Source organism: Delphinapterus leucas, chromosome 4 (genome assembly GCF_059928025.1).
Source record: "Delphinapterus leucas isolate spDelLeu-1000000601 "Yukka" chromosome 4, BTC_Dleu_Yukka2, whole genome shotgun sequence".
Classification (NCBI taxonomy): Eukaryota; Metazoa; Chordata; class Mammalia; order Artiodactyla; family Monodontidae; genus Delphinapterus; species Delphinapterus leucas.
Window position 1 is genome coordinate 61,119,139 of NC_143132.1, and position 23,723 is coordinate 61,142,861.

General features: G+C 35.2%; 1 protein-coding gene across 8 annotated transcripts in view; it reads right to left on the reverse strand.

The window, feature by feature from the left end:
• ZBTB20 (zinc finger and BTB domain containing 20) overlaps positions 1-23,723 on the reverse strand; it is an 820,737-nt gene that overhangs the window by 442,870 nt on the left and 354,144 nt on the right. The window contains exon 5 of one of the 8 annotated variants that reach the window (XM_089909945.1): positions 1-23,723. This exon is cut by the window's right edge and continues 8,264 nt beyond it. The exons of the other annotated variants lie outside the window; for them this stretch is intronic. The gene's annotated coding sequence lies outside the window, so the exon portion shown is untranslated. 8 annotated transcript variants of the gene reach the window in all.

Consider the following 23,723-nt stretch of genomic DNA (forward strand, 5'->3'; position numbering starts at 1 on the left):
TATTGTGAATAGCAACTCATCAGACACATAAGCAATGACCTGTAGGACTTCCCTGGTGGCGCAGTGGTTGAGAGTCCGCCTGCCGATGCAGGGGACACGGGTTCGTGCCCTGGTCCGGGAAGATCCCACATGCCGCGGAGCGGCTGGGCCCGTGAGCCATGGCCGCTGAGCCTGCGCATCCGGAGCCTGTGCTCCGCAATGGGAGAGGCCACAACAGTGAGAGGCCCGCATACCGCAAAAAAAAAAGAAAAAAAAAAAAAAGAAATGACATGGAGACTTGGCAACAGATATGAAAAAAATCAAATAAAGAATAATAAACTAATTTCAACATTTTAACTAGACTGCATATATTTGAGGACACAGACCATGCTTTAGCTGTAATAATGAGAATTATTTCTATTTATTTAAAACATAATTTTTTCATAGTATTTCACAATCATTAAAGGCCTTAAGGTATCTTTATTTCATCTGATTTAGACATCAATTCTGGAAAGTAAGTGGGAGAGATACTATCTTTATTCTACAAGTGAGGAAACAGGCTATATGTGATTAATTGACATGCTTAATATCATATATCTAACATGTGATGAGGTAAAGATGGGAATTCAGGAATTTTTATAAGTTTCCCAGTAATTTTTCTGCTATCCTATACTGCACTCAAAAAATGTTCATTACACATAACTTATTTAGGCACTTAGTATTTAGTAGTGGCACATGTTGACAAGTAATTTATAAATCGAATCAGCGTAAATACAGGAACAGCATAGTAGAACATATTTTGAGAAAAAAATATAAATACACACTATCTACCTTCAACTATCCTTCCTATTAGTTGATAAGTGGTTGGTTACTTACACTGGATTTATTAAATTAGAAGTAAAAACTGACTTTAAAAATATATTAGTATATTTTCGTTCTTCCATCTTTAAATAGAGTCCAAAGTTTAGTTATTGTTAAAGTTTTACAATTTGATTGTCTTTATATTCCCCGTTTTCACTTGGGAAATTAGTCTTTTAGCTGGAAAATTCTCCTTCCTATTTTTTATTTTAATCTGAGATATATAGTCATATTTTAAAACAAATAAGATGGTAGATTGTTAGGATGAGCTAATTGCTTACTTGAAGAAAGGGTATAACAAATTACAATCTAGTGGATTTACCTGTATTTATCCCTTAATGTCCAAAGCAACGCTTATATCCCAGACATCAGAACCCACCTGAGCAAAACTGTGAAATGTAGATGAAATTTGTCCCCAGTTCCTATTCCTTATCTCCCTTTGACCAAAAGGACCAAGGTCCTTTTGACCTTCTTAGTCCTTCCTTCAACCTTACCAAAAGATTTATTTCTGGTCCCTTTTCCCTGGGGCACTAGAAACTTCCAGTTTAATTTCAGCTGTAAACTGAGGTCCTTAGTCAACTCGGATCCCTCCTACTGCATCCTTAGTCCACCTTGTTAACCCCTCCATCAGAATGCTGCCATGTATCTGACCAATTTCACTATGCCTTATGTCATGCCTTCTCTCACCACATAATGCTCTCTTAGGCGCCAGTGAGAGACTTGAGATTTTCCTATTTCCTGGCAGGTTATAACTGCATTTATCTCAGCCCTCCATGTAAATCATCTCTACTGATATTTTAGTAATCCCATTTCAGGTTTATTCAATCTTGGCTTACTTCCCTTTCCCAGTTGGGCTACCACTATGGTTCTAGCATGCTCTGGGGAGAATAAAAGGGTGGCAATGAATAAAATCTGTCACCATAAGCCTGAAAACTTCCAGTCTAGCTCAGGCTCTAATGATCAACATGTTTTTTTCCTGTGCCCTAGTTGTTCTATTTATCAAGTGAGAAAAAATACTTTTTACCATGAGATATATGAGGATGAACGTTTAAGTTTTCTAGGAGAAAACCTACTAATAGATTTTGTAAGTATTCATACTGCCTTCCCTTCTGCTTCTAGAGCAAAAAAAGAATACTCAGAGTACTCCAAAAATAAATATTGGAAGTGACCCATTATTCTAGAATTCATCTGTAGTAGGCAAAATAATTGCATCCCCAAAGTGTCCACTCTCTAAAACCTAGAACCTTTAGTACAAGGCAAAATGTTATGTTACGTGGAAAAGGAACTAGCTGAGGCAGTTAAAGTTATGGACCTTAAAATAGAAAGGTATCCTAGATTATCCAGGTGGGCCCAATCTAATTACCTCAATAGCAGAGAACTTTTTCTGGCTGGAATTTGGAAAAGAGACATGGTATAAGGGGAAGTCAGAGAGATTCCAAGGGTGATAATGATGTGAGGTACTCTTGCCTGCACAGAGATATAGGGGCCCATGTGCAAAAAGCTGAGGATGGCCTGCAACTGAGAGCCAACAAAAAATGGAGACTTAGTCCCATAACCACAAGGAATTGAATGAGCCTGGAAGCAGATTCTTCCCAGAGCCTCCAGTTAAGAACCTGGCAGTATGATACAAGTCTGGTCTTGCGAAACCTGGAGAAGACAAATCAGTTGAGCCAACCCAAACTTCTGATCTGCATAACTATGAAATAATAAATCTGTGGTGTTATAAGCTGGTAAATTTGTAGTCATTTGTTACAGCAGCAATAGAAATATAATATACCATTCCAGTTCAGTGGCCAATAGGTACAATAGTTTAAAATTATATGGTAAGGAGTTGGAACAGGAATCAATATCATGAAAACAGAAAGTTCTTGGTACTACAAACACATTTTTCCCTTGATTTTCCTTCTTTCAGTCATATCCCCAGAGAAACAAAGGACTAAAGGACAAAGATCATGAGGAGTGTATATCTGCTTAAATGCAAAGTGTCTTCACCAAGGAGCTTCACAGATATGCCTTTTTGTCACAGGTAAGAATACTATACCAATAGTGCCACACTACTCACAGCAACTAAATCCACTGTCTTGAAAACGAAAAAGAAAAATCTGAGAATAGTTCAAAGGATTATAAAGATATGATAATAATGGCCATTTAAGAGAAAATGAAGGCAGAATCCAAGCAAACGTACTCAGAATTCACAGATCATATGTGTACTAGGGAGTGTTTTCTCCACTATATAAGTTGTCTTATAACCATACATTTAAAGAAAATTATTTTCAAAATTACAATTATGTATTTTTATATGGCATCAGAGCTATTTTTCAAATGTGGCTTCCAAACAATTTTCTTTCTTACTCACATTTTTTTTGCATAGCCAGATTCTGGCCTTGACAGAACAAAACAATATTGGAGGGAAGGCAGCAATTTCCAATGATTTTTCAGCATGGAAGGTCTAGAGAACTTGACTTTTGAAGATATACTCAAGTTCAGAACCTAAAAGTTTTTGAGGTATAAGAACTTGCTGAAAACGGATACTTTTATAATCGACTAGAAATGATTCTCACAGTAAAGGGTAAATGCTCAGCAAGTTGTACATATTCTACTTTATATCACAGTATGAAATAATACAAATGAAAAAAGGAAGAAAAACAAATGTAGTGATTAAAAATTCTTGTAGAAACAGGATAAATGCAATTAACTTTTTTTTTTCTGTAGAGACAGGAAATACATGAGGTAAAAATTTCTAACACCACACTTTGCAGCTTTCCTTTTGTGTTGCATGAGGCCACAATAGGAAGTATAGCTCTAATGGCTTGGTTAAGAACTGTGCAGGATGAAGACCATGTGAGAAAAAATACTCACCTTTCTCTTCTTTTGAACACTACATTCTGTTTACTACAGGTCTCTGAAAACTTATTAAAAACTTTGGCCATTTTATAAGGAGATATCATAATCTTGAGGCACTTTGAGTCTCAGGCACATCAAATTAATCCCCATTTTATATCTGTCCCAATTTAGTATTTCCAAAGGGGGCGGATAATAATAAATCCCACCAACTCTCTTTTTTAGGGCTATTCAGATACTAAATAAACCAGGAACATTTTAAAATGCAATCTCACAAAAATCTGCTTTGCTTAACCTTCTCTCCGTCTTTAAAAAATAAGAAAGGCATGATGTTCTTTTTTTTGTTAATTAATTCATTTTAGACAATTCCTTAAATTTTCATTTTAATAAATTTTTGTGTGGGTGCATTAATTACTTTCAAAGACAGCTTTACAACTGTTACCTATTAAAACCCTTTGTTAGTGAATAAAAAAAAAAAAGAAAAAAAACTTCCAGCATGCGCCCTCCCTTCTCCATTCTGAGCAGGTCCTTGCTATCAACTGCTGGAGTATGCTTGCTTTGCACCTAGAGCTATAATTATTTTGCTTTAATTTTAAAAAACCTTTTGTTCCATTCCCACGAGCCCACCTGATCCTTATATTACACTCGCTCTATTAAAACACTCATGCAGAACAAAGCATGGCTGTACTGATTCATAAGTAACTTTTTTTTCTCAGAAAAATGCCGCTGGCTAGGGTTCGGGACATAGTCCTGGGCTTCACCTTCTTCTGCCAATTTTCACGTGTTGTTAGAGAAAAAAAAAATATGTTGTTTCAGAGTGTCGTATTCTTCCCAAACGTCCTTTCTTTGTCCTGGTGGCTTTTTGTGCGTTTTAAAAAATATTTTGTTATCCATAATTTTAATCTGCCGCAATATAAGTGATACATTGTTAAGGATGGTGGATATATTAAAGGATTGTTATCATGTTGAGATTTCTTTTGTTCATATGGTTAGGATCTTTTAAAAATCACTTTTCTCTCCTTACTCCACTCCTTTTCCTTGAGATCTTGCAACACATGTGGGCTTCTGGCAGAAAAAAATTGCAGTGACTCATCAGGAGAATTGTTTGTTTGCTCTGAGGAGCACCCTGAGGACCCTCTGGGCTGCACACGGAGCCCTTTGATCTTAGGAAATTTATTTCTTCCAGATGTTTTCCCCACAGCCACCTTTCTGCAATGTCCCTCTTCATTAGGTAGCCTGAGGATAAACACTCAAGACCCACTGCTACAGCATACAGTTTTCCTGAATGGAGTGTGACAGGGAGTTGACATTTGATTGAGTCGTTGGATTCCCCTTGCCTTAGGCACAATGATGGAGGAAGGTTAACGCTGAGGAAGGCAGAACTGGCTCTCTTCAGGCAAATGTCCTTAGAATTAAGATGGAAATTATGTGAATCAGGCCAAAAAAAACACACAAAAAACACAAATCTGCAGCCCATTGCTCATGAACCTAGCCTTATCCAATCTTATAAAATCTTAATGCTTGGATCTGTCATGTGACTTGCCCACTTGTTCAACCTAAAGTATAAAGAGTGAATAGGAAAGTGAAGTCTTTGGACATCTCTTGCATTTTCTTGGTCTGGCTGAGTGTGCTAGTAGAAATGAAGGGAGGACAAGGCAGGAGAGGGAGAATAGACGCATAGAGAAAAATGGTCTGCTAGGCTAAATAAGCCCCCCTCTGCACAAATGATAGCCACATCCTGATCCCTGGAACCTGTGTTTGTTACCTTATATGAAAAAAAGGACTATGCAGATGTAATTAAGTTAAGGATTTTAAGATGGGGAGACTGTCCTGAGTTATCTAGATGTGCCCTAAATGCAATCAGAGGTATCCTTATAAGAGGGAGATTTCACGCAGACACAGGAGGACAAGTTAATTGGCCATGAAAGCAGAGATTGAAGTGATACAGCCACAAGCCAAGAAATGTTGACAGTCACCAGAGGCTGGAAAAGGCAAGGAAACACATTCTCTCCAGAAAGAACAAAGCCCTTCCAACACCTTGATCTCAGCCCATTGATACTGATTTTGGACTTCTGACCTCCAGAATTGTGAGAGAAGAAGTTTCTGACATATTAAATCACCTAGTTTGTAGTAATTATGTTTTGCTGTCACAGGAAACTAATATAGATGGTAACTGCTTCAAGACTCCATTGTTCAGCACATTCCTGAAATCATCAAAGTCTCAGGTTGAAGGAGGAGTGGAAAATAGGGTGCTAAGATTTGACAAAATTCTTTGTGGAGATACTAGAGTTCTTAACAGCATTTGTGACCTACAGCACATTGAGTGAAAATAAACAGAGAAAAGAGAGTACAAGAGGTCACTTGACAGATTTTACAGATTGTAAGTGTAAATGCTCCAATTTTCTAATACTAGTTTGCATATTTTATGAAGTAGGACAAATCTATTATATTTTCCCTTTAAAATAAACATTTATATATAATGTATTACCAGTCATTTCCCCCCTAAATTGTCAGTATAATATAATGAACTACAGCAACAATTGATTTGGCATATATAAATCAATATTATATTTGGCATATATAGGCTATGCTATAAAAGTGAAGATCTGTCTGCACTTGAGGTAACTTTCTATTAGCTATTCAAAGGACAGTCAATTTTAAAGATTAACTCAGATAATTTGGAACCTAAACCCAAGAATTCTTAAATAGATGCATTAAAATAATAACAAATCTGGAAAAGTCCAATAGCAAAATGACTATTATGTGACAAACTGCTCAGTTTATCACTTTCCCTAGATCATTAAAAATCTATAGCAGCTGCATCATTTAAAAGGACAAGGAGGACTCCTCAATTCCCATGCTTCTTTTCAGCTATTGGGTTTTTCAACAACCAAACCATTAATCTTCATAAACAACATGAGGTCAGTAGACCTAGACCACTAATATAGATGAAGAAATAGAAGATCTGGAGATCCTGAAGAGATTCTAGATCAATCAGCAAATGATAAGGACTGAGAAAATCAAATAGAAATGCTGACTATTCTCTAGTACCTTTGTAAGGCAAATAGAGATCTAGAGATCGAGTTGTCCTTTTGAACACTCCAATGACAAAATATGTAAAAGATGGTCACTTATTTTTTGCTACTTTCATGTAACTACCACTGAGTATTCATTTGACAGTAGGTTTAAAAACAGAAAAACATAATACTTTATCTTTTAACAAAATAAACAGATAATAAACTGATGATTAATACAACTAACACACTGAAAAAAGATATCCCAAGTTATTCAAAGTACCAGGAGGCTAAAGAAACTGGTAGTTGTCCCCATGAGCCTACATTTGGGGAAGCACGAATAATGAGAATCTCCTTGCATTCCTTCTCCACTTCCCACCATGACCAGCTGTATCCTGACCTGAGGCAGTTCAAGCTCTCAGGACTTCAGAGGTTCACTATCTGGAGTGAAGAGCAATCAATGCAAATTCCACCTTCATACTCCCACATCTCATTGTTTTATTTGCTTTAGCACTATGTACACCTTATCTTTGGAAGGTCAGAATGCCTATCTTTGCTTTGAGCGTGGTACAGGTTCTCACAGCACCATATAATTATAATTGCTCTTTACTCATTTATTAACCCTTCCAACAGCTCAGGAGGCAACTGTTAACATTCGTATTTATCACCATCCCACTTGTTTCCACAAGTTCCTAAAGGGCAGGGAATATGTTTTTCTTTCAACTAGCTTCCCTTAGCTCTACAACACATAGTTAATTCTTAAGGAGTAACCAGCTGATATATAACTCAAGGCACAGGAGAATGGGTGGCCAGGATCAATGCGGATTGGCCCATTTGACTTTGCAAACTTTGTAATAAAACATTGTTTGCTGAAGAGATAAACAATAAAAGAATTTTTTAAAAATCCTAACACAAAAGTACCTTAACTCCTTTAGCATAGGTTATGATCCTGAAAGGTTCAGGATCATGATTATTATCCTTAATAATCTGTACTGTTCCATAACAAATACACTGAGCCATAACAAATATAGTAGGGTGAGTTTAGTATAATATAGTTGGCTGTGATGGAGAAATGGTTGAGATGAATAGGACTTTAAAAATCAAGAGTCAAGGACATTTGGGAAGATATAAGATGTAACTGGGTACCTTTTAAATGAACAAGGACTTGTCTCCAGCATTTTAATGATCATGTTTCTGGGACTTGAATTAAAGTTCCAGGTTACCAGTTACCTAGTATAAGTTTTCCAATAAACACCCTTTGATTATGCATTTAGATCTTCAAAGTGGGTAGACTTACACAGCCCTTCCTACACAGGCAAATTACATACGTAAAAAATGTAAAGTTAATATTTTTTTCTTTGATGCAGTTTAGTGAATTTTTAAAAATCTGTAATGAATAAAACCAGACTTTAAATTCTGGATAAAAATGTTCTACATCAATGACTATCCTGATGTATCTTGGTTACAGATTACTGTATGTTATTTTTCTTAATAAAATGGGATCTCCATCAAATACATAGATAGATCATAGAGTCTTCCCATAGGAACCTTTAAGATCATCTAATCCAATTGCTTATTTTACAGATGAAGAAACAATATGTGAGTGTTTTAATAAAGCATACTTTACTATTTGCATTGAGACAAAAAGGATGTTACATGAAGAGAGAAACTTCAGAAGAGACTTAAAAGTAGAAGGTTGATGAAGGAGAAGAAAAAGAAAAGAGAAGAGCTTTTTCAGTGGAGTAGAACACTAAGCAGAGATGCATTTTCTAATATGCATCCAAGCTTTTGCTGGCTTAAATATTACAAAGATGGTAGCATCCATATTTTAAAGAATTGCTTAGATTATTAACATATAAACAGTTTAGACAGATTTACCTCTAGGGAATCACATAACTTATCATAAATAAACAAACATGTTCTGTATTTCTAACATGGTAACCGTCCATTCATTTATTCTGCATATCACCTCTCACTTCCCCAGCATATATGCAAATTGAAGGGAAATACAAAGAGCATTATTAAAATCTATTTTAGGATAAAGATTATCCCCCCGCAAACAGAAAATGTGAATAGTTTTTAGAGTTACATAAAGATAAGCTCTAATTTGGATACTTGCTACTAGGAACTATGTGAACTTGTTAAAAGTGTAAGGCTCTGGAATCAGATTTCCTGGGACTGGATATTGACCTTGACACTTAGTTGACTTTGGGCAAATTTACTCCTCTCTGTGCCTCAATTTCACACCAGTAAAATTAGATAACAATAGTGACTATATAAAAGAGCAGTAGTGAGGGTGGAATAATAGAACTTTACATATAAATCTCTTAGAACAGGAACTGGCACATAGTAATTACTCAATAAATAGCTGTTACTACTAATATGTACAAGCCTGTTAAATACTTTCAGGGGGTAAGGGTATTCTCATTAATGAGACTTGTTTAAGTATTCTGTCTTTCAATTTGTGGCCTAATTTAATTCATACCAATATTCCATTTCAGCATGAATAATGTAGTATGAGGAAAAGCCTCAGTTTGGTTTACTTAGATGTGTTTGAGACAGGGATTATCATCCTTTTAAAAGGAATAAACTAAAAGGCTGCATCTGGTTCTGACTTAAAGCAACTGAGAGGTAACTCTTAAAAGGCAAAGGAGAAAATGAGAGAGCAGGAGAGGCTTAGCAGGATGCATATATTGTCTGATGCTGTGGGGAACATGAGAGAACACTCTAAGAGGAAAGTGAAGGTGCAAATGCCCCCCTTATATGACCCCACAGTCTCTTATGCATGTCTCAAAGTCATTAACCTTCTACTATGTAATTATTTGTTTACTTATTTTTTTCTCCGATTGTACAGTGATCCACTTGAGGACAAAAATTGTTCCATTCATTTTTGTTCAACAGTTGCTCAGTAAAATATTCACTGAATAAATGAGAACTAGTTAATTAATAACAACTACTACAATGGGGGAGGCCAGTTAGCAGTCCCTAAAAGAAGAGCTAAGACTCTCATAGACACTCCTATTCAATGGAGGGAAATGTTGAGGTAGAAGTGACTGGCTATGGATCTGGCAATGGATCTGTGATCTCCGTGCTGGGGATAAATGCTCTCAGTAAGAATAAAATATTTTTGAAGTCTTAACTTGTGTAAGTTTTGTGAGTTTTTTTCCATAAATTTCTTTAAAAATATCACAAATATCTGAGAATCTACTATGCAGTACTTTACAAGGCAGAAGAACTAACTGCAGTGTGGGGAGCAAATGTAATCAGACTAATAAACCATGGCAGAAATCTGAAAGTAAATTCAACAAGAGTCCCAGACAATGCGTTGTGGAAGATCAGAGAATAAGTAAGTACTTATAGCTGGGGAAATAAAGGTAATTTTAGTAGAGAGGGTAATATCTCAATCCTGATGCAAATACTTAATATAAGTCTGTGAAAACAGAGCATTATATATTTAATTTGGAAATTGATTGATGTGCAGATATTAGTGGAAATGTCTGTGAATGAATGACATAAACACCAAAGGCATTCCTTTGTATTTGTATGAAACTCAAAGTATTAATATATAGTTCATGGCTATTAGTTGATATATATGTCCCTGAAATGGCAATAAGTCTAAGTAAATAAAATAATAATAGTGCCCCTTAGAAAATTCATCCATTTGTGAATATTCATTCATTCAACCTAATGTGAGGACCTACTGCATCTCAGATTTTGAACTGTGCTAAGTACATTGGATAACATGTGTGGTCAAGATGAAATAGGTGTTCTGTCCAAGAAGTAGATCCAGACAATTAAATTAATAACTATAACATGATGTATTCTATGTTAGATGAAGAAGTGGACGTTATGGGAATGCATATTTGTAAGCTATTTTACTTTAACTCATTCCAGAAATATGGTAGAACTATATTTGGACAAATATAAAATGCTAGTGGTTTTTATTGACCTTGAATTTCTTCTGATTTGGTCTCGTTTAAATCTACAGAGTAGATTGCCACAAATGGGTCTTTTGCACGCTGCTTGCTACTCAAAATTTTGCCTTTTGAACAACCTATCTAATTATGGATATATTGAGCAGAAACAAATTTATTTTCTTAATTTCTTTAAGACTCAACATGGCAGCATTTTTCCTACCTCAGGATTTTGGTGTTTTTTTTCCCGTTAAGGTACATCTTTTATCATAAACAATAGCAACCTCAGGAAGATGACTGTGATAATGTCTGAAACAGAAAAAAAATCTGCTTTCTTTTGTGAGATTATATCTACAGGCCTGCGAAAAGCAAAATCTTGCTTGGACCAGTAAATTGAACAAACATAACACAGGAGTCACAGAGGAAGCAATTACAGGCAACACCAATTCTTATCATTTTAATAAGTAAAGGTTTGAACTGGTCTTTTTGTGGTGATTCTTCTTCAAATCCAAGCCATAACCTATTCCCTATACCAAATATCTCCCCCCAAATTGTCAACCATACAGTGAGTCTGTCTTAGAAACCAAAATTCTGGATTTATTAAAGCAGAAAACATACTGCCTTCCTTCATTTCAACTCTGAGGAAGGAATGAAACTGTCTTCTTTTTCTTTGCATGAAAAGTATGGTTAACTAGAGCTGCCACAGTCTAGAGAACTAACAGAGTAAAATACTAAATGAACCAATACATAGGGCATTTGTCTCCCTGGATTTCATCTAGTTCAGCATCATGGCTTTGTAGTCTAAGCAATAGATGAAGAGCCTCAATAAACTGGGCAAATAATGTTTTATGTGAATAGCATAGAAAAGAATGGACAAAAATACAGTTCACCATTGCACAGAATACAATTAAATATTGTATTGTCTTGTTAAAAAACTAACAAATAGCAGCTGACTCTCAACCCCATCATAGAAATGAATGTGATCAGTTCAAATAGTCTTAAATATGGTAAAAATGTCCTTAGGATATACAGGATGAGAGAACAAAATGGTCTCACCCTCATCTGTTGGACTCAGGGCCGGTGTGCTTGCGTGGCTGTCATTTAAGTGCTCTGTTTTTTTTTCTTATCAATACTATAAATTATGCATGCATGTTTGTATTTTAGAAGTACACAATTTTTTTTGGATTAACTTGTTGACCTATTGTAAAGAAGGATGAACAAATCATGCTGAGAAATGAGAATGTGAATAAATGCCAATTCTTTCCCAGATCTGAGATGAGATACCCTCACTCCTATTGTAAGAAAATGAAAGATAGGATGTGAATTAATCCCTTCTCTTTAGGATACCCTACTAATTAAACACATTGACACTAATTATAACAATAAGTAACAATTTTTGAGCACTTACCATGTGCAAGGCAGTGTTATAATCATTTCATATATATTCTCTTATTTAACGCTCACAACAACACTATATTACATATAAGAAAACTTGAGACAAAGAAGTGAAATAACTTGTTTAAGATCAACAGGCTAATAGAAGGTGGAGTTAGGATTCAAACCAGACACTCCAGAGCCCATACAATATTAGAATATTCTGAACCAAAGAGATGAAAAGGATCTAACCAATACCTTGGGAATATCATTCAGCTTTTCTCAATTTTAGGTCCTTCATCTAGGACAAGGGTCAGCAAACTTTTTCTATAAAGAGCCAGATCATAAATATTTTAGGTTTTGTGGGTCAAGCGGCAATATCAGGAATGCTGTATTATGTGGGCACTTATATAACAAGAGAGAAAACAAATCACACTATATATTTTTAATAAAAAATATTTAAAATATTCAATTAAAAATTTTTAAATAAAATTATTTAAAATAAATCACATTTTTATTTTATTAACAAAATTTTAAATATAATAATAATTAAATCTTTTTTTTTTTTCCAATACAGGTCTCCTAATGACAAGAACAGAATTCTTTTTTAGAGCATAACATATTGCTTAGCTGAGGTTCAAAGACAGTGTCCTTATCATGAAATCAACTGCAAATGTTCATCTGTAAAAATCATTCTTACCTCACTGGCCATACAAAAAGCAAACAATACGCTGGCTTTGACTCACAGGCCATAGTTTACCAACTCCTTATCTAGAAAACAAAGTTACTGTACTAGATGATTTCTGAGAACCCTTCCAATTTCAAGATTTTAGGCACTATCTTACCTTACAAGTATAATAATTTTGATTTTTCAGTGTCTTCAGTACAGTTAGATAAGAAGTAAAATCTAAAAACCCTATACTCTATATATGCTAATAATTAAATGAATAGACGCATGTAACTACAGCATCAAATATTTATATCTGCCTTGCAGATTATTGTTTTCTTAATTTTCTTAGGACAATTTAGATTTTATTGCATTTCCACAGGTCCCTTTGAATGTCATCATAGAGGAAAAAACTTTCTGTTGATAAAGCATTTGAGTGGTATGTTAGAGGCAGGGAGACAATCAACATAGCCTTACAGTGAAATAAGAAAAGAGTAACTACGACATACAGATAGTTTCCCTACTAAAGGGAATTGTTTATCTGATTTAATTCTGTGTTTCTATACTGACATTTGGTACCTTAAACTAATAGTATAAATTCATACTTCACATAAATTGGCATTGGATTTGCAAACTGTGACTTCTATATTGCTTTATTATTATTATATTGTTGTTATTATTATTGAAACTCCTATGGTTAGTCATGGGAATTTCTCAAGAAACTTCTAGATTTCCTGACAGTTTTCATAGGAGGTTGTAAAAACAGAGGGCTTCCAGCACACCTAGAATCTTTTCAACACACAAATAAGTAGTTTTCTTGCCCTTACGTAAGCAAAAATATCAAGAACTTATTGTCGCACATTTATTTACACTTAAATACCTATTTTCAAAAAAAAAGAATTAAAAAGTCGATCTATGATATTTGAGGTCTAATGTCATATGATTTATCAATTCTTTAAGGTATAATTGAACACTTCTGTAACAGTCAAAGTAACAGATAATTAACAATTCTGGATGACTTTATAGAAACTTACAGAAGAAATATGTTTTCTGGTTTCTTATGCAAAGATCTATAAAATAGTGTTATTATACAAATTCCTTGGTGGTCTTAAATAAGGTTGACCCTAGCAAAATTGCTAAGTCTTCAAAAAGGCTTACTTTCCCCAAATTCTGTTTTATATTTTCCCAAAATACTACATTTTATTTTCCCAAGTAAGAGTGAATCAACAAATCAATTAATGCTATTTTGTTCTTCCAAGGCAACATTTTAAATTTTGACAGGGGCTTTTTCAACTTAATGTTTTTTTAATTTGAAACTACTGAAAACTATCCCATTCACCCACAGATAAATACAAAATGAAGTTAAAAACATTACAAACAATCCCACCACTTAAAAATAAATTTTAACAAAAATGAAAGAAACCTCCTCTGTCACTGCAATCTTCCTCAGTCACCCTCTAAGATAAACAGATTGGAGTGTATTCTTCCCATTCTTTGTGACAGTTGTAGTTCACTTGTATCAATGTAAGATAAGACAATTACCTATATTAAACCTACAACTTTGTAATTTAAACTTAACATATATTATGTAAAATCTCAGGGCAGTATATATGGATCTATTTTATGCTTTGTAAAAGATAGATATAGTCTAATGTAATAACATGTTAAACCATTTATCTTTTGATGGAAATCTAATATGTTTTGAAGTTTTTGCTACTTTGAATAAAGCTGCGATGAAAATTGTTGTAATATATGTGCAAGTATTTCTTTTTCTTTTTTAAAGGGCTTCAAATGCTTGGCTTTTTATTTATTTATTTATTTTTGGCTGTGTTGGGTCTTCATTTCTGTGCGAGGGCTTTCTCTAGCTGTGGCAAGCGGGGGCCACTCTTCATCACGGTGCGCGGGCCTCTCACTATCGCAGCTTCTCTTGTTGCGGAGCACAGGCTCCAGACGCGCAGGCTCAGTAGTTGTGGCTCACGGGCTTAGTTGCTCTGCGGCATGTGGGATCTTCCCAGACCAGGGCTCGAACCCGTGTCCCCTGCATTAGCAGGCAGATTTTCAACCACTGCGCCACCAGGGAAGCCCTGTGCAAGTATTCCTTATGGAAAGATTACTAGAAGTGACTTGCTGAATATTAAGATATATTCCTTTAAAAAGCTTTTTTTGAAGGCAATTTCTTTAAACATTAAAAAATCAAGCAAATTTGTTAATAAAATAATTACCATTATTTAGTTCCTAACATTCTAGGCAGTGTGGCATGCCCTTTAAATGCATTAATACATTTCAATATATAAAATTTATTATATATAAAAATTCTGATGGTCCAATTCTGAAGGACCTTAATTGTCACACTTTGGAGTTGGATTACAATCCTATGAGCAATGAGGAGTCATTGAAAGTTTCTGAGTAAGGGAATGACCCATCTCCCTCATTCAGAATAAATCATTTCTAGGAAGGCAAGAGAGGAAAGAGACCCATCCAGTTGGTGGAGACATATTAAATGGTATCTAGAGGGCATGGGACCAGACAATGGAGAACAATCCTTGCAAAAAGCTAAACGTCTTCTGCACCCAAAAGTGAAGCAGCATGGCAGCCTTAACAGGAGATAAGCATCTTCCTTCAAGTATTACCTGTCAGACAATGACACTTGATCAGAGCAAGAGTAGGTTAAGGGTGTGCTTTCCCATCCTGCCTATTGTCTCCAATGGCTCCAGATAAACACTATTAAATTGGCAAATGTGGAGATGAGGAGAACACGGGGCCAGTTAAAAAAGAAACACAGAGTTTCCAGGTTTAAAAACTATCCAGCTGAGAATTTTGCTGTGGTTACTCACATATGGAAATGGCCTGAAACAAATGGACCAGAAGCCAGCTAAAGTTCCGAGGAAACTGTATTGCCAAAGATAATAGAATAAGAAAAAAAGATGAGATACAGCATTAACTGGAGCAGGCCTCTTCCACCAGGATGGTGCTATTCACAGAGATGGGGTGGGGAATCAAGATCTCTTACTCAGTTTAAGGTGCCTACTGGACATCCAATGTAGACAGCAAGTAAATGGTTCTATTTCTACGTCTAGAGCTCAGGTGAGAGATTAAGGTCAGACTTGAGATAAAAATTTGGGGTCATAGACATATAAATAGTATTTAAAGCTATTGGATTAGAAGAGCTCCTCTAGGGTGTATAATGGACCAGAGAAGGAGGATCTAACAAAAGTGAGAAGTCAGTGAGGTAGGAGGAAAATCAGGGAGCGTGAGGAGTGTGAGGTCATAGAAGCTAAGGGGTGACATTATTACAAAAAAAAAAAAAAGGATTATTTCACATTTTGAAATGCTTCTGAGCGGCTGAGTAAAATTAGAGTACGCCTCTGTATCAGGGTGTAGACAACGTCCTGCAGCCAAGGACGCATAGTAAACAAATTAGTTAATTATGTTACATTGTGATATAAAGTCCACCTTTGTTAAGAATAATAAAAATGTTGCCTTTCTTGCCATTCTTAGTAGCTAGATGTAAATCCTGGAAAGACAGTGTTCGTTTTTAATTTTTAAGCTGGAAGGAATTTTAGAGATCATCTAGGCCAACTTTCTAATGTTATGGACAAGGAAATGAATTTGGAGAGGTGGAATGATTGCTCGAACTCCAAAACTGCAAAATGGCAGAAGTGGGGCTGTGATGCAGGTCTCCTAACTCAGGACAGGACTCTTTTCTCTAAAAAAAAAACGTGTGTTCATTGACATAAATTTGTTTTCATTTTTCCAAAATGTTATTTTTAAGTAGAGACCAAGACCCATTCAACACCTGATGTGCTGATCTCAAAGAATTTTATTTCAGCAACCACATTCTCAGTATCATTTGCCTCAACATTAGAAGTACAAACAGAACTATAATTTGATATTTTTCACATCGCCTTTTCCTAATGTACCACGTATTTTTCACCTAACTGGTTGAGATATGGCAAGTATTCGACAAATGTGTGTTGAATGAATACATTAATTTTGTTATACCTCATATCTAGAATTTACATAGGTACATATACTATTTCAATCTACAATAGAATTTGATATAAACAGGTGATTTTTTTAGATCTTCAAGAAAGAGATTTCTGAAAAATTAAATTAATGCACTATCATAGAGAAAAATAGCAATTCTGGGAAGAGGAGGGTAAAACAAACAGTATCAGAAATATAAAAATAATACACCATATTTTGTTTCCTGTGGAAAAACATTCATAGGAGTAGAATATCTCTAGAAATAAGTCAGGAAAGATTATGAACCCAGAATCACATTTTCATCTATAGCTTTAAAAAATGTAGTTAAAAGAAAAAAAAAAACTGTTTCCACTACACACTTATTACAATGACTAAAATAAAAAATATTAACAATACCGAGGGTTGCCAAGGATGTGGAGCAACAGGAACTCTTATACATTTCTGGTGAGAATGCAAAATGGTATAGCCACTCACTCAGCAAAACTGTTCGGGAGTTTCTTATAAAATTAAACATACATATTACATCTGACCTAGCAGTATGACTCCTAGATATTTACCCTAGAGAATGAAAACTATGTTCACACAAAATCCTGTACACAAATGTTTATAGCAGTCCTATTCATAATTGCCCCAAACTGGAAAATAAAAAAAACACACTGTCTTTTGATGGGTGAATGTATAAACAATGTGATACGTCCATACAAAGGAACAATATGAAGTAATAAAAAGAAACAAATCATTGGCACAGGCAACAACATGGCTGAATTGTAAATACGTTATGCTGAGTGAAAGAATCCAGTCTCAAAAGGTTACACACTATATGCATCCATTTATATGACAGTTCTCAGAAAGACAAAACTATGGGGATAAAGAAGAGATCATGGTTGCCGGGGGGGTTGGTGGATAGGGGAGGGATAAAGGGATAGCATAAAGGAGTTCTTCTGGGTAATGGAACTGCTCTGTACCCTGATAGTGATGGTGGCTGTTACAAAAATCTATACATGTGTAAAAATTTACAGAACTTTAAACCAAGAAATTTATGAGCCAATAAAAATATTCAACATTTTCAGGAAAAAAAAAAACAACAACCCACTGGCTCACATATTGAATTATTGGAAAAGTATGGACTCAAACAAAGCCAAGGCTTCTCCTACCTAGAAGATAATTTGGTAAGAGATAGTGCTGTTGGTAAAAAAGAAACCTGTAGCTCCACCTCTGCCATCAGTTGATGAAAAATGAGAATTCTAATATAGCTTTAAGCATTTAATAATAATCCTGTTTACTTATAATTTGGTCTCTGTAGTTTATTACAGTCATTACTGTTTGAGAATCAAGGATAATACCAGCACTTGGATTTTATAAGTATGACTGGCCTCAGTAGCAAAGTAAAGATTATTACTTAAACTAAAAAGTTATTATATTTCATAAAACCCTAATGATTCTGTGAAAAGGCTACTCAGTTCAATTGTGCCTCTAACCCTGTAGCTGCAATCCATTTTCACTGAAATTTCTTAAGTTTTCAAATGTACATTTCTTTTTAAAATTGTGGTTAAATATATATAACATAAAATTTACCATTTTAACCATTTTTAGGTACACAGTTCAGTAGCATTAGGTACATCACTATTATTGGCAACTATCACCACCATCCATCAGCAGAACTTTTTAATCTTTCATACTCTGAATGCATTAAACAACAACTCTCCACTCTTCCCTCCTCTCAGCCCCTAGTAACCTCTATTCTACTTTCTGTCTCTATGAATTTGACTATTCTGGTACCTCATACAAATGGAATCATACAATATTTGTTCTTTTGGGTCTGACTTATTTCACTTAGCATACTGTCTTTAAGGTTCATCCATGTATTGTGTGTCAGAATTTCATTCCTTTTTAAGGCTAATATTCCATTGTATGTCTACATTTTATTTATCCATTCATCCAGAAATGGTCATTTGGGATGCTTCCACCTTTTGACTATCAATTTTACACCCCTTTGACATTGTTGTCAGCCACCATTTATTTCCCCACAAATCAGACTCAAGGCATATTCTGGTACCTTGAGCAATGTATGGCATTTCATTTTCAATACAGGTTTAAAGAGGACTCTTAAAATTTCATTAACTATACTTAGTTTCTAATTAATTACGGTAAAAGCAATTCTATGTATATCAAATTTTTGTTCAAGTTTGGTCATTAGCTTAATGTGTGTGCTTGTGTGTGTCACATGCATGTCTGTGTGATAATACATAGATACAGCTGTATTATGCGTAATGTTAAAACTTCATTATTGCCTGGTTAGGAAAGTAGTCATTATCCAGAAAAAAATGGTTTTCCAGTGTGAAGAAGCATGTTAAACTTAATTAAATTGAAAATTTTGAGATGAAATAGGAGTTTGGTTCCTGTAAGGGTCTAGCATTGTAGCTAAACTCCACCCCTGACCAATTAAAACAGAACATCTAGGGTGAGGTCAATGCATTGGTATTTTGTTCTTAAACTTCATAGGTGATTTTTTTTTTTTTTTTGCGGTACACGGGCCTCTCACTGTTGTGGCCTCTCCCGTTGCGGAGCACAGGGTCCGGACGCGCAGGCCCAGCGGCAATGGCTCACGGGCCTAGCCGCTCCGCGGCATGTGGGATCTTCCCGGACCGGGGCACAAACCCATGTCCCCTGCATCAGCAGGCAGACTCTCAACCACTGCACCACCAGGGAAGCCCTAGGTGATTTTAATGTGCAGCCAAGATTAGGAATCTCTGAGCTGGAGAAAGAGATCCTGAGTCAGGGGGGAGTAAACAAATGAAAGTAACTGTAAAAGGCAGTTTGGGTCTAAAGCATGGAGGTGAGGAAAGAGAAATTTAGAATTGTAAATGACAGAAGAACCACTCCAACTGGAGATTAAGTAGCCTTTTAGTTGAAAGCAGAAGAGCAGAAGAGGTGTCAATTATAAGGATAATTAACATTTAGATTTTAAAGAGCTACAGAACCTAAACTAGAACATAAGCTATGAAAATGGTCTAAGGACTTCATTAGACCTTAGAGAGATATAATGTGAGAATAAGATAAAAAGGTGAGCTATAAGGTGAGAATAAGATAAATAGGTAAAATATTTAGAAGACCAGGAGTTAACAGAGTTTTGGCTATATCAAGTCTATTGATTGTGTGTAGTTTTTTTTTTCTACATTTAAACGTTTGTACCGTCTGAGCTTTATAAGCGGAACATGAAGTAATTTCTCATCCAAGTAAACATTTATTTTATATAGAAAAGCATGGTTTGAATATATCCATTGACCTGACTTGCTTCTCTTGACTATTCTTACCTGAAGTGACAAGTGTTCTGTCTGAGTTATATTAATCCATCCCCGGTAATTAGATAATGAACCATCTACCTCACAACCTCCTTCTCCCAGTCACTCCACCAAAGCTGAACGGCTATTTGAGCATTAAAAATGACCAGAACATTACACTACAGTAGCATCTCTAAAGAAAAAAAAAAAATTCTCAGCAAGAATATCATGTCACTCAAATTTGAAATGAAATCTCTTCATTATAAGAGATGCAACCATTAAAATTATTTCATTGATTAAAACTAAACAAACTAAAAAGGCAGGATATTGCAAGAGCACTTTTCCTTTTCTTTTTCTTTCTTGTCATTTTGGAAAATGAAAAGAATGGAAGAGAAATGAACAATAACCACCTAGAAATAAACACTTAATATTTTATACAAGTTTTGTATCTTGCTTTTATCCCTTGATATTATATAAGCATTTTTTTATCTGATTAAAATCTCTTCACAAACATTATTTGTCTTTCTAACCACACCTCTATTATCTGTCACATTTCTAGCTAGAGTGACTGCTCTCACCAGACTACTGAGGCTCAGGTAGGAGTCACATAAGATAAACAAGAATTCATGTTTTTTCTGCATAAATTCTTTAAACTGAAGGCATAGGGCAAAGAAGTGAACCTGCAACTTTGCGCAAGCTTGCCATGATCAGTGCCTTTTGACTTCTTCAGTCCCCTAGAGTTAAGAGACACAAAAGTAATTGGGAGCATATTCTAAAGGGAGTTTCCCACAACTGTAAATGGTTCACTCTGAGTCAGCACTCTCTAAAAGGAAGGAGTGGACAGCTGACTGGCTGGAAGTGCCAAGAAGACCCAACCCACCCAGGGTTGGACTCATAAGGGACCAGGGAAGATTTGTGCAGATGAGAAAGTCTGGGGTATCAAAATATATTTTATTTTTTCCTTCATGCTTCCTAATCCCATAACCAATCACCTTCTTCCATTCTTGTACCCTCTCTCATTTTTTTTATTTGGGAGGAGGATATTCTTTCTTTTTCTTTATCCCTTCCCTCTCCCAGTCCCCCAATCCCTTCTTTTCTCTCCCTTCTTTTTCTTAAAGCCTTTATCATAACTGACTATAACATGAAGTAAAGTACATCTGTTTAGCTGTGGTTATTATACTACAACTTCCCTGTGTTTTTAATTTAGCTTCTGGTACCTCTGCCCTTTATCCATAAAGGGTGAGTTGTTGTCAGGACTACTCTATGATGGAATCTAGAATGTACTGATTCTGAGAAATACAGTACCTCAGATTGTGCAGTCCTCTCTTGCCTGATTCCAATTCAGATGTTCTGCCCATCTCATTGGCTGAAGTCTATTCAAGCATATTCTAAAGGGGACCTCTGATGTTTGTTTTTAACCTAAGGCTTCTGGGTCTGCTCCTTCAATTACTTAAACTTCTATGAATTTTCTGTTGGGAATATAGTGCTGAAAACTTATCTTGCAGAAGGTTTATTTATTTGTTTATTTTTCCTCAGTGAGTGAGAGAAGTAGAAGTCAGAAAGTCTAGTGAGATTTACAACAGAAAGAGAAGAATAAGTCAGATCCAGCAAGGAATTTGGAAGTGAGTAGAAAAATTAATTGACCTGGGCCAAGGAGAGTTAGTGAGCGCTCTTGAAGAGGAGAGTGAGGAAAAGGTAGAGAAACATAGGGGGTATCTATAATGGAGAGATATATTGTGGATGAAGGAGATGACAAAAAAGAAAATTAAGTTTTATTTTTTCTGCATTGCAGGTTATATATTCAGAGAAACTATAGTAAAGAATCAAATTACTTTTAATAACTTTTGCTTGCTCAACTATTATTTCTTTGTATGTGGTTCCAGTCATGAACGTGTATCATGAAAAGTCTCAGCTTTACACACACACACACACACACACACACATACACACACACACACACACTGTGCTTGTTAACAAGAACTAATACCATCATTTTTTTCATGTTTGTGTTCATATAAACACACAAATATATTTACTCACAAATATTTATTATCCTGAAAATTTGCTCTTTCACCTAATAAATTATGGTCATCCTTCCAGGTCGATAGCAATAGATATAATTCATTCTTTCCCGAATGGCTGTATAATCTTCAATAACAACTGTACATATCACATGGTATTCATGTAGTCACATTAATGAATGCAGTATTCTTTTTTTAAAGCAAATTTTACTGAAATTTTCTAAATTTTTACACAGGATACTCAACAAAAACTTACTGAATACCTATCTGGTGCCAGTTTTAGTGACTGAGAAAATTACTTAATTACCCATGGTTCTTTCCCTCAAAAGAAAAAAAAAAATCAGTCCAATGTGGGAAATAAAGCAGTTTAAAAATATTTTTTTTTAACTTGAGAGAATCTCTCAGAGAATTTATAATAAAGAATGGTTTAAAAATAAGTCTTTAAAAGAAGTAATTTATCACCAGCAATTTATTCTTAGTCATTGTTTCCAATGTATGAACAGTACGTAGCAGCAACAGGGTACTTCTCTTTATGGCAACTCAAGAAACAAACTAATTTCTAACCACTAAGAGCTCAGATAAAGCACCTTACTCCTGAGACCTAAGTGATTTATAATTCTACTAATACTTTTACTGTGATAGTAATACATGATATTTATGAACCATCTTTATTCCGTGGAATTCTAAATATCATTTGACTTCTTTGCATAATGTCTGTAAGATAGAGAAAAGTGTCCCCTACAGACAAGGAAAATGATCTTAACACAGAACTGTTTGACAATGCCTGAATCAAGTCTCTAGATAGTTAGCCCCTTGCTCCTTCCTCTCAGTTACACTGGCTGTCTCTCTAGTGGTACCTGCAAAGATTATGTGGATAGTATTATGTCATCAACCAGAGTCTTGTATAGCAGGATAGAGTCAGTTCTTATTAAAAAAACAAGAGCTTTTCATAGAAAACTATTTCTCTGTCTGATAAAAGGATTTATACATAAAACTCTGCTGACAAGTTTTCTAGGTGAGATGAATCTAAGTTAACTAACTGAGCAACCAGACTAATTGGTCCCTCCCACTTTCCAGTCCTACAAGAGGATAAGACAACTGTAGCATTAAATGTGTAACCCAGGCTCACAGCTATTCCTGGCAGCCCTAATCCATAGAGGAAATCACAAATCAGTAACAACAATGACAATGATAACAATGTTAGACATATATTGGTTATTGATTATTTAATAAAGTTTTACAATGTTCAAATAAGGTAAACAAAGAACAGTTCAGTAAAATTGTAGCAAAGGTTAAGCAAATTTCATATGGATAAGTTATTGCAAATAAGTTAACGACTTTGTCAAAAATCTAAATCTTCTACTACTTGGTAACTATTATTTTCCTGTATCTCTGAAGACATTTTATCATAAGAAGTTTGTAACCCTGAGAATCTGATATTAATCAGAAGACTGACTTCATTCTGTATTACATTTCTCATGACCTCCTGAAAGAATGTCAGTTCAGCATGGCCTCCTTCCTTTTCCAGTTGATTCAAAGAATGGTGCTTTCAAATTGCCATTTGGGATATATGAAGCGGTGCATTTGGAGCCAATGTGCTGCAACCTGAAGTGTAACACTCTTTATTGCTCTTGAGAAACGTGTGCCTAATTCCCTGGAAATTTACTGTTTCAAAGAGTCACAAGTCTCCTGATTGCTTCTCATCAGTGTTGAGGAGATTAGATAAGCTTCCTCCCTCTTACAAAAGCTTTTCCTTCATTCAAAATTCCTTTGAGAACAAAACACTG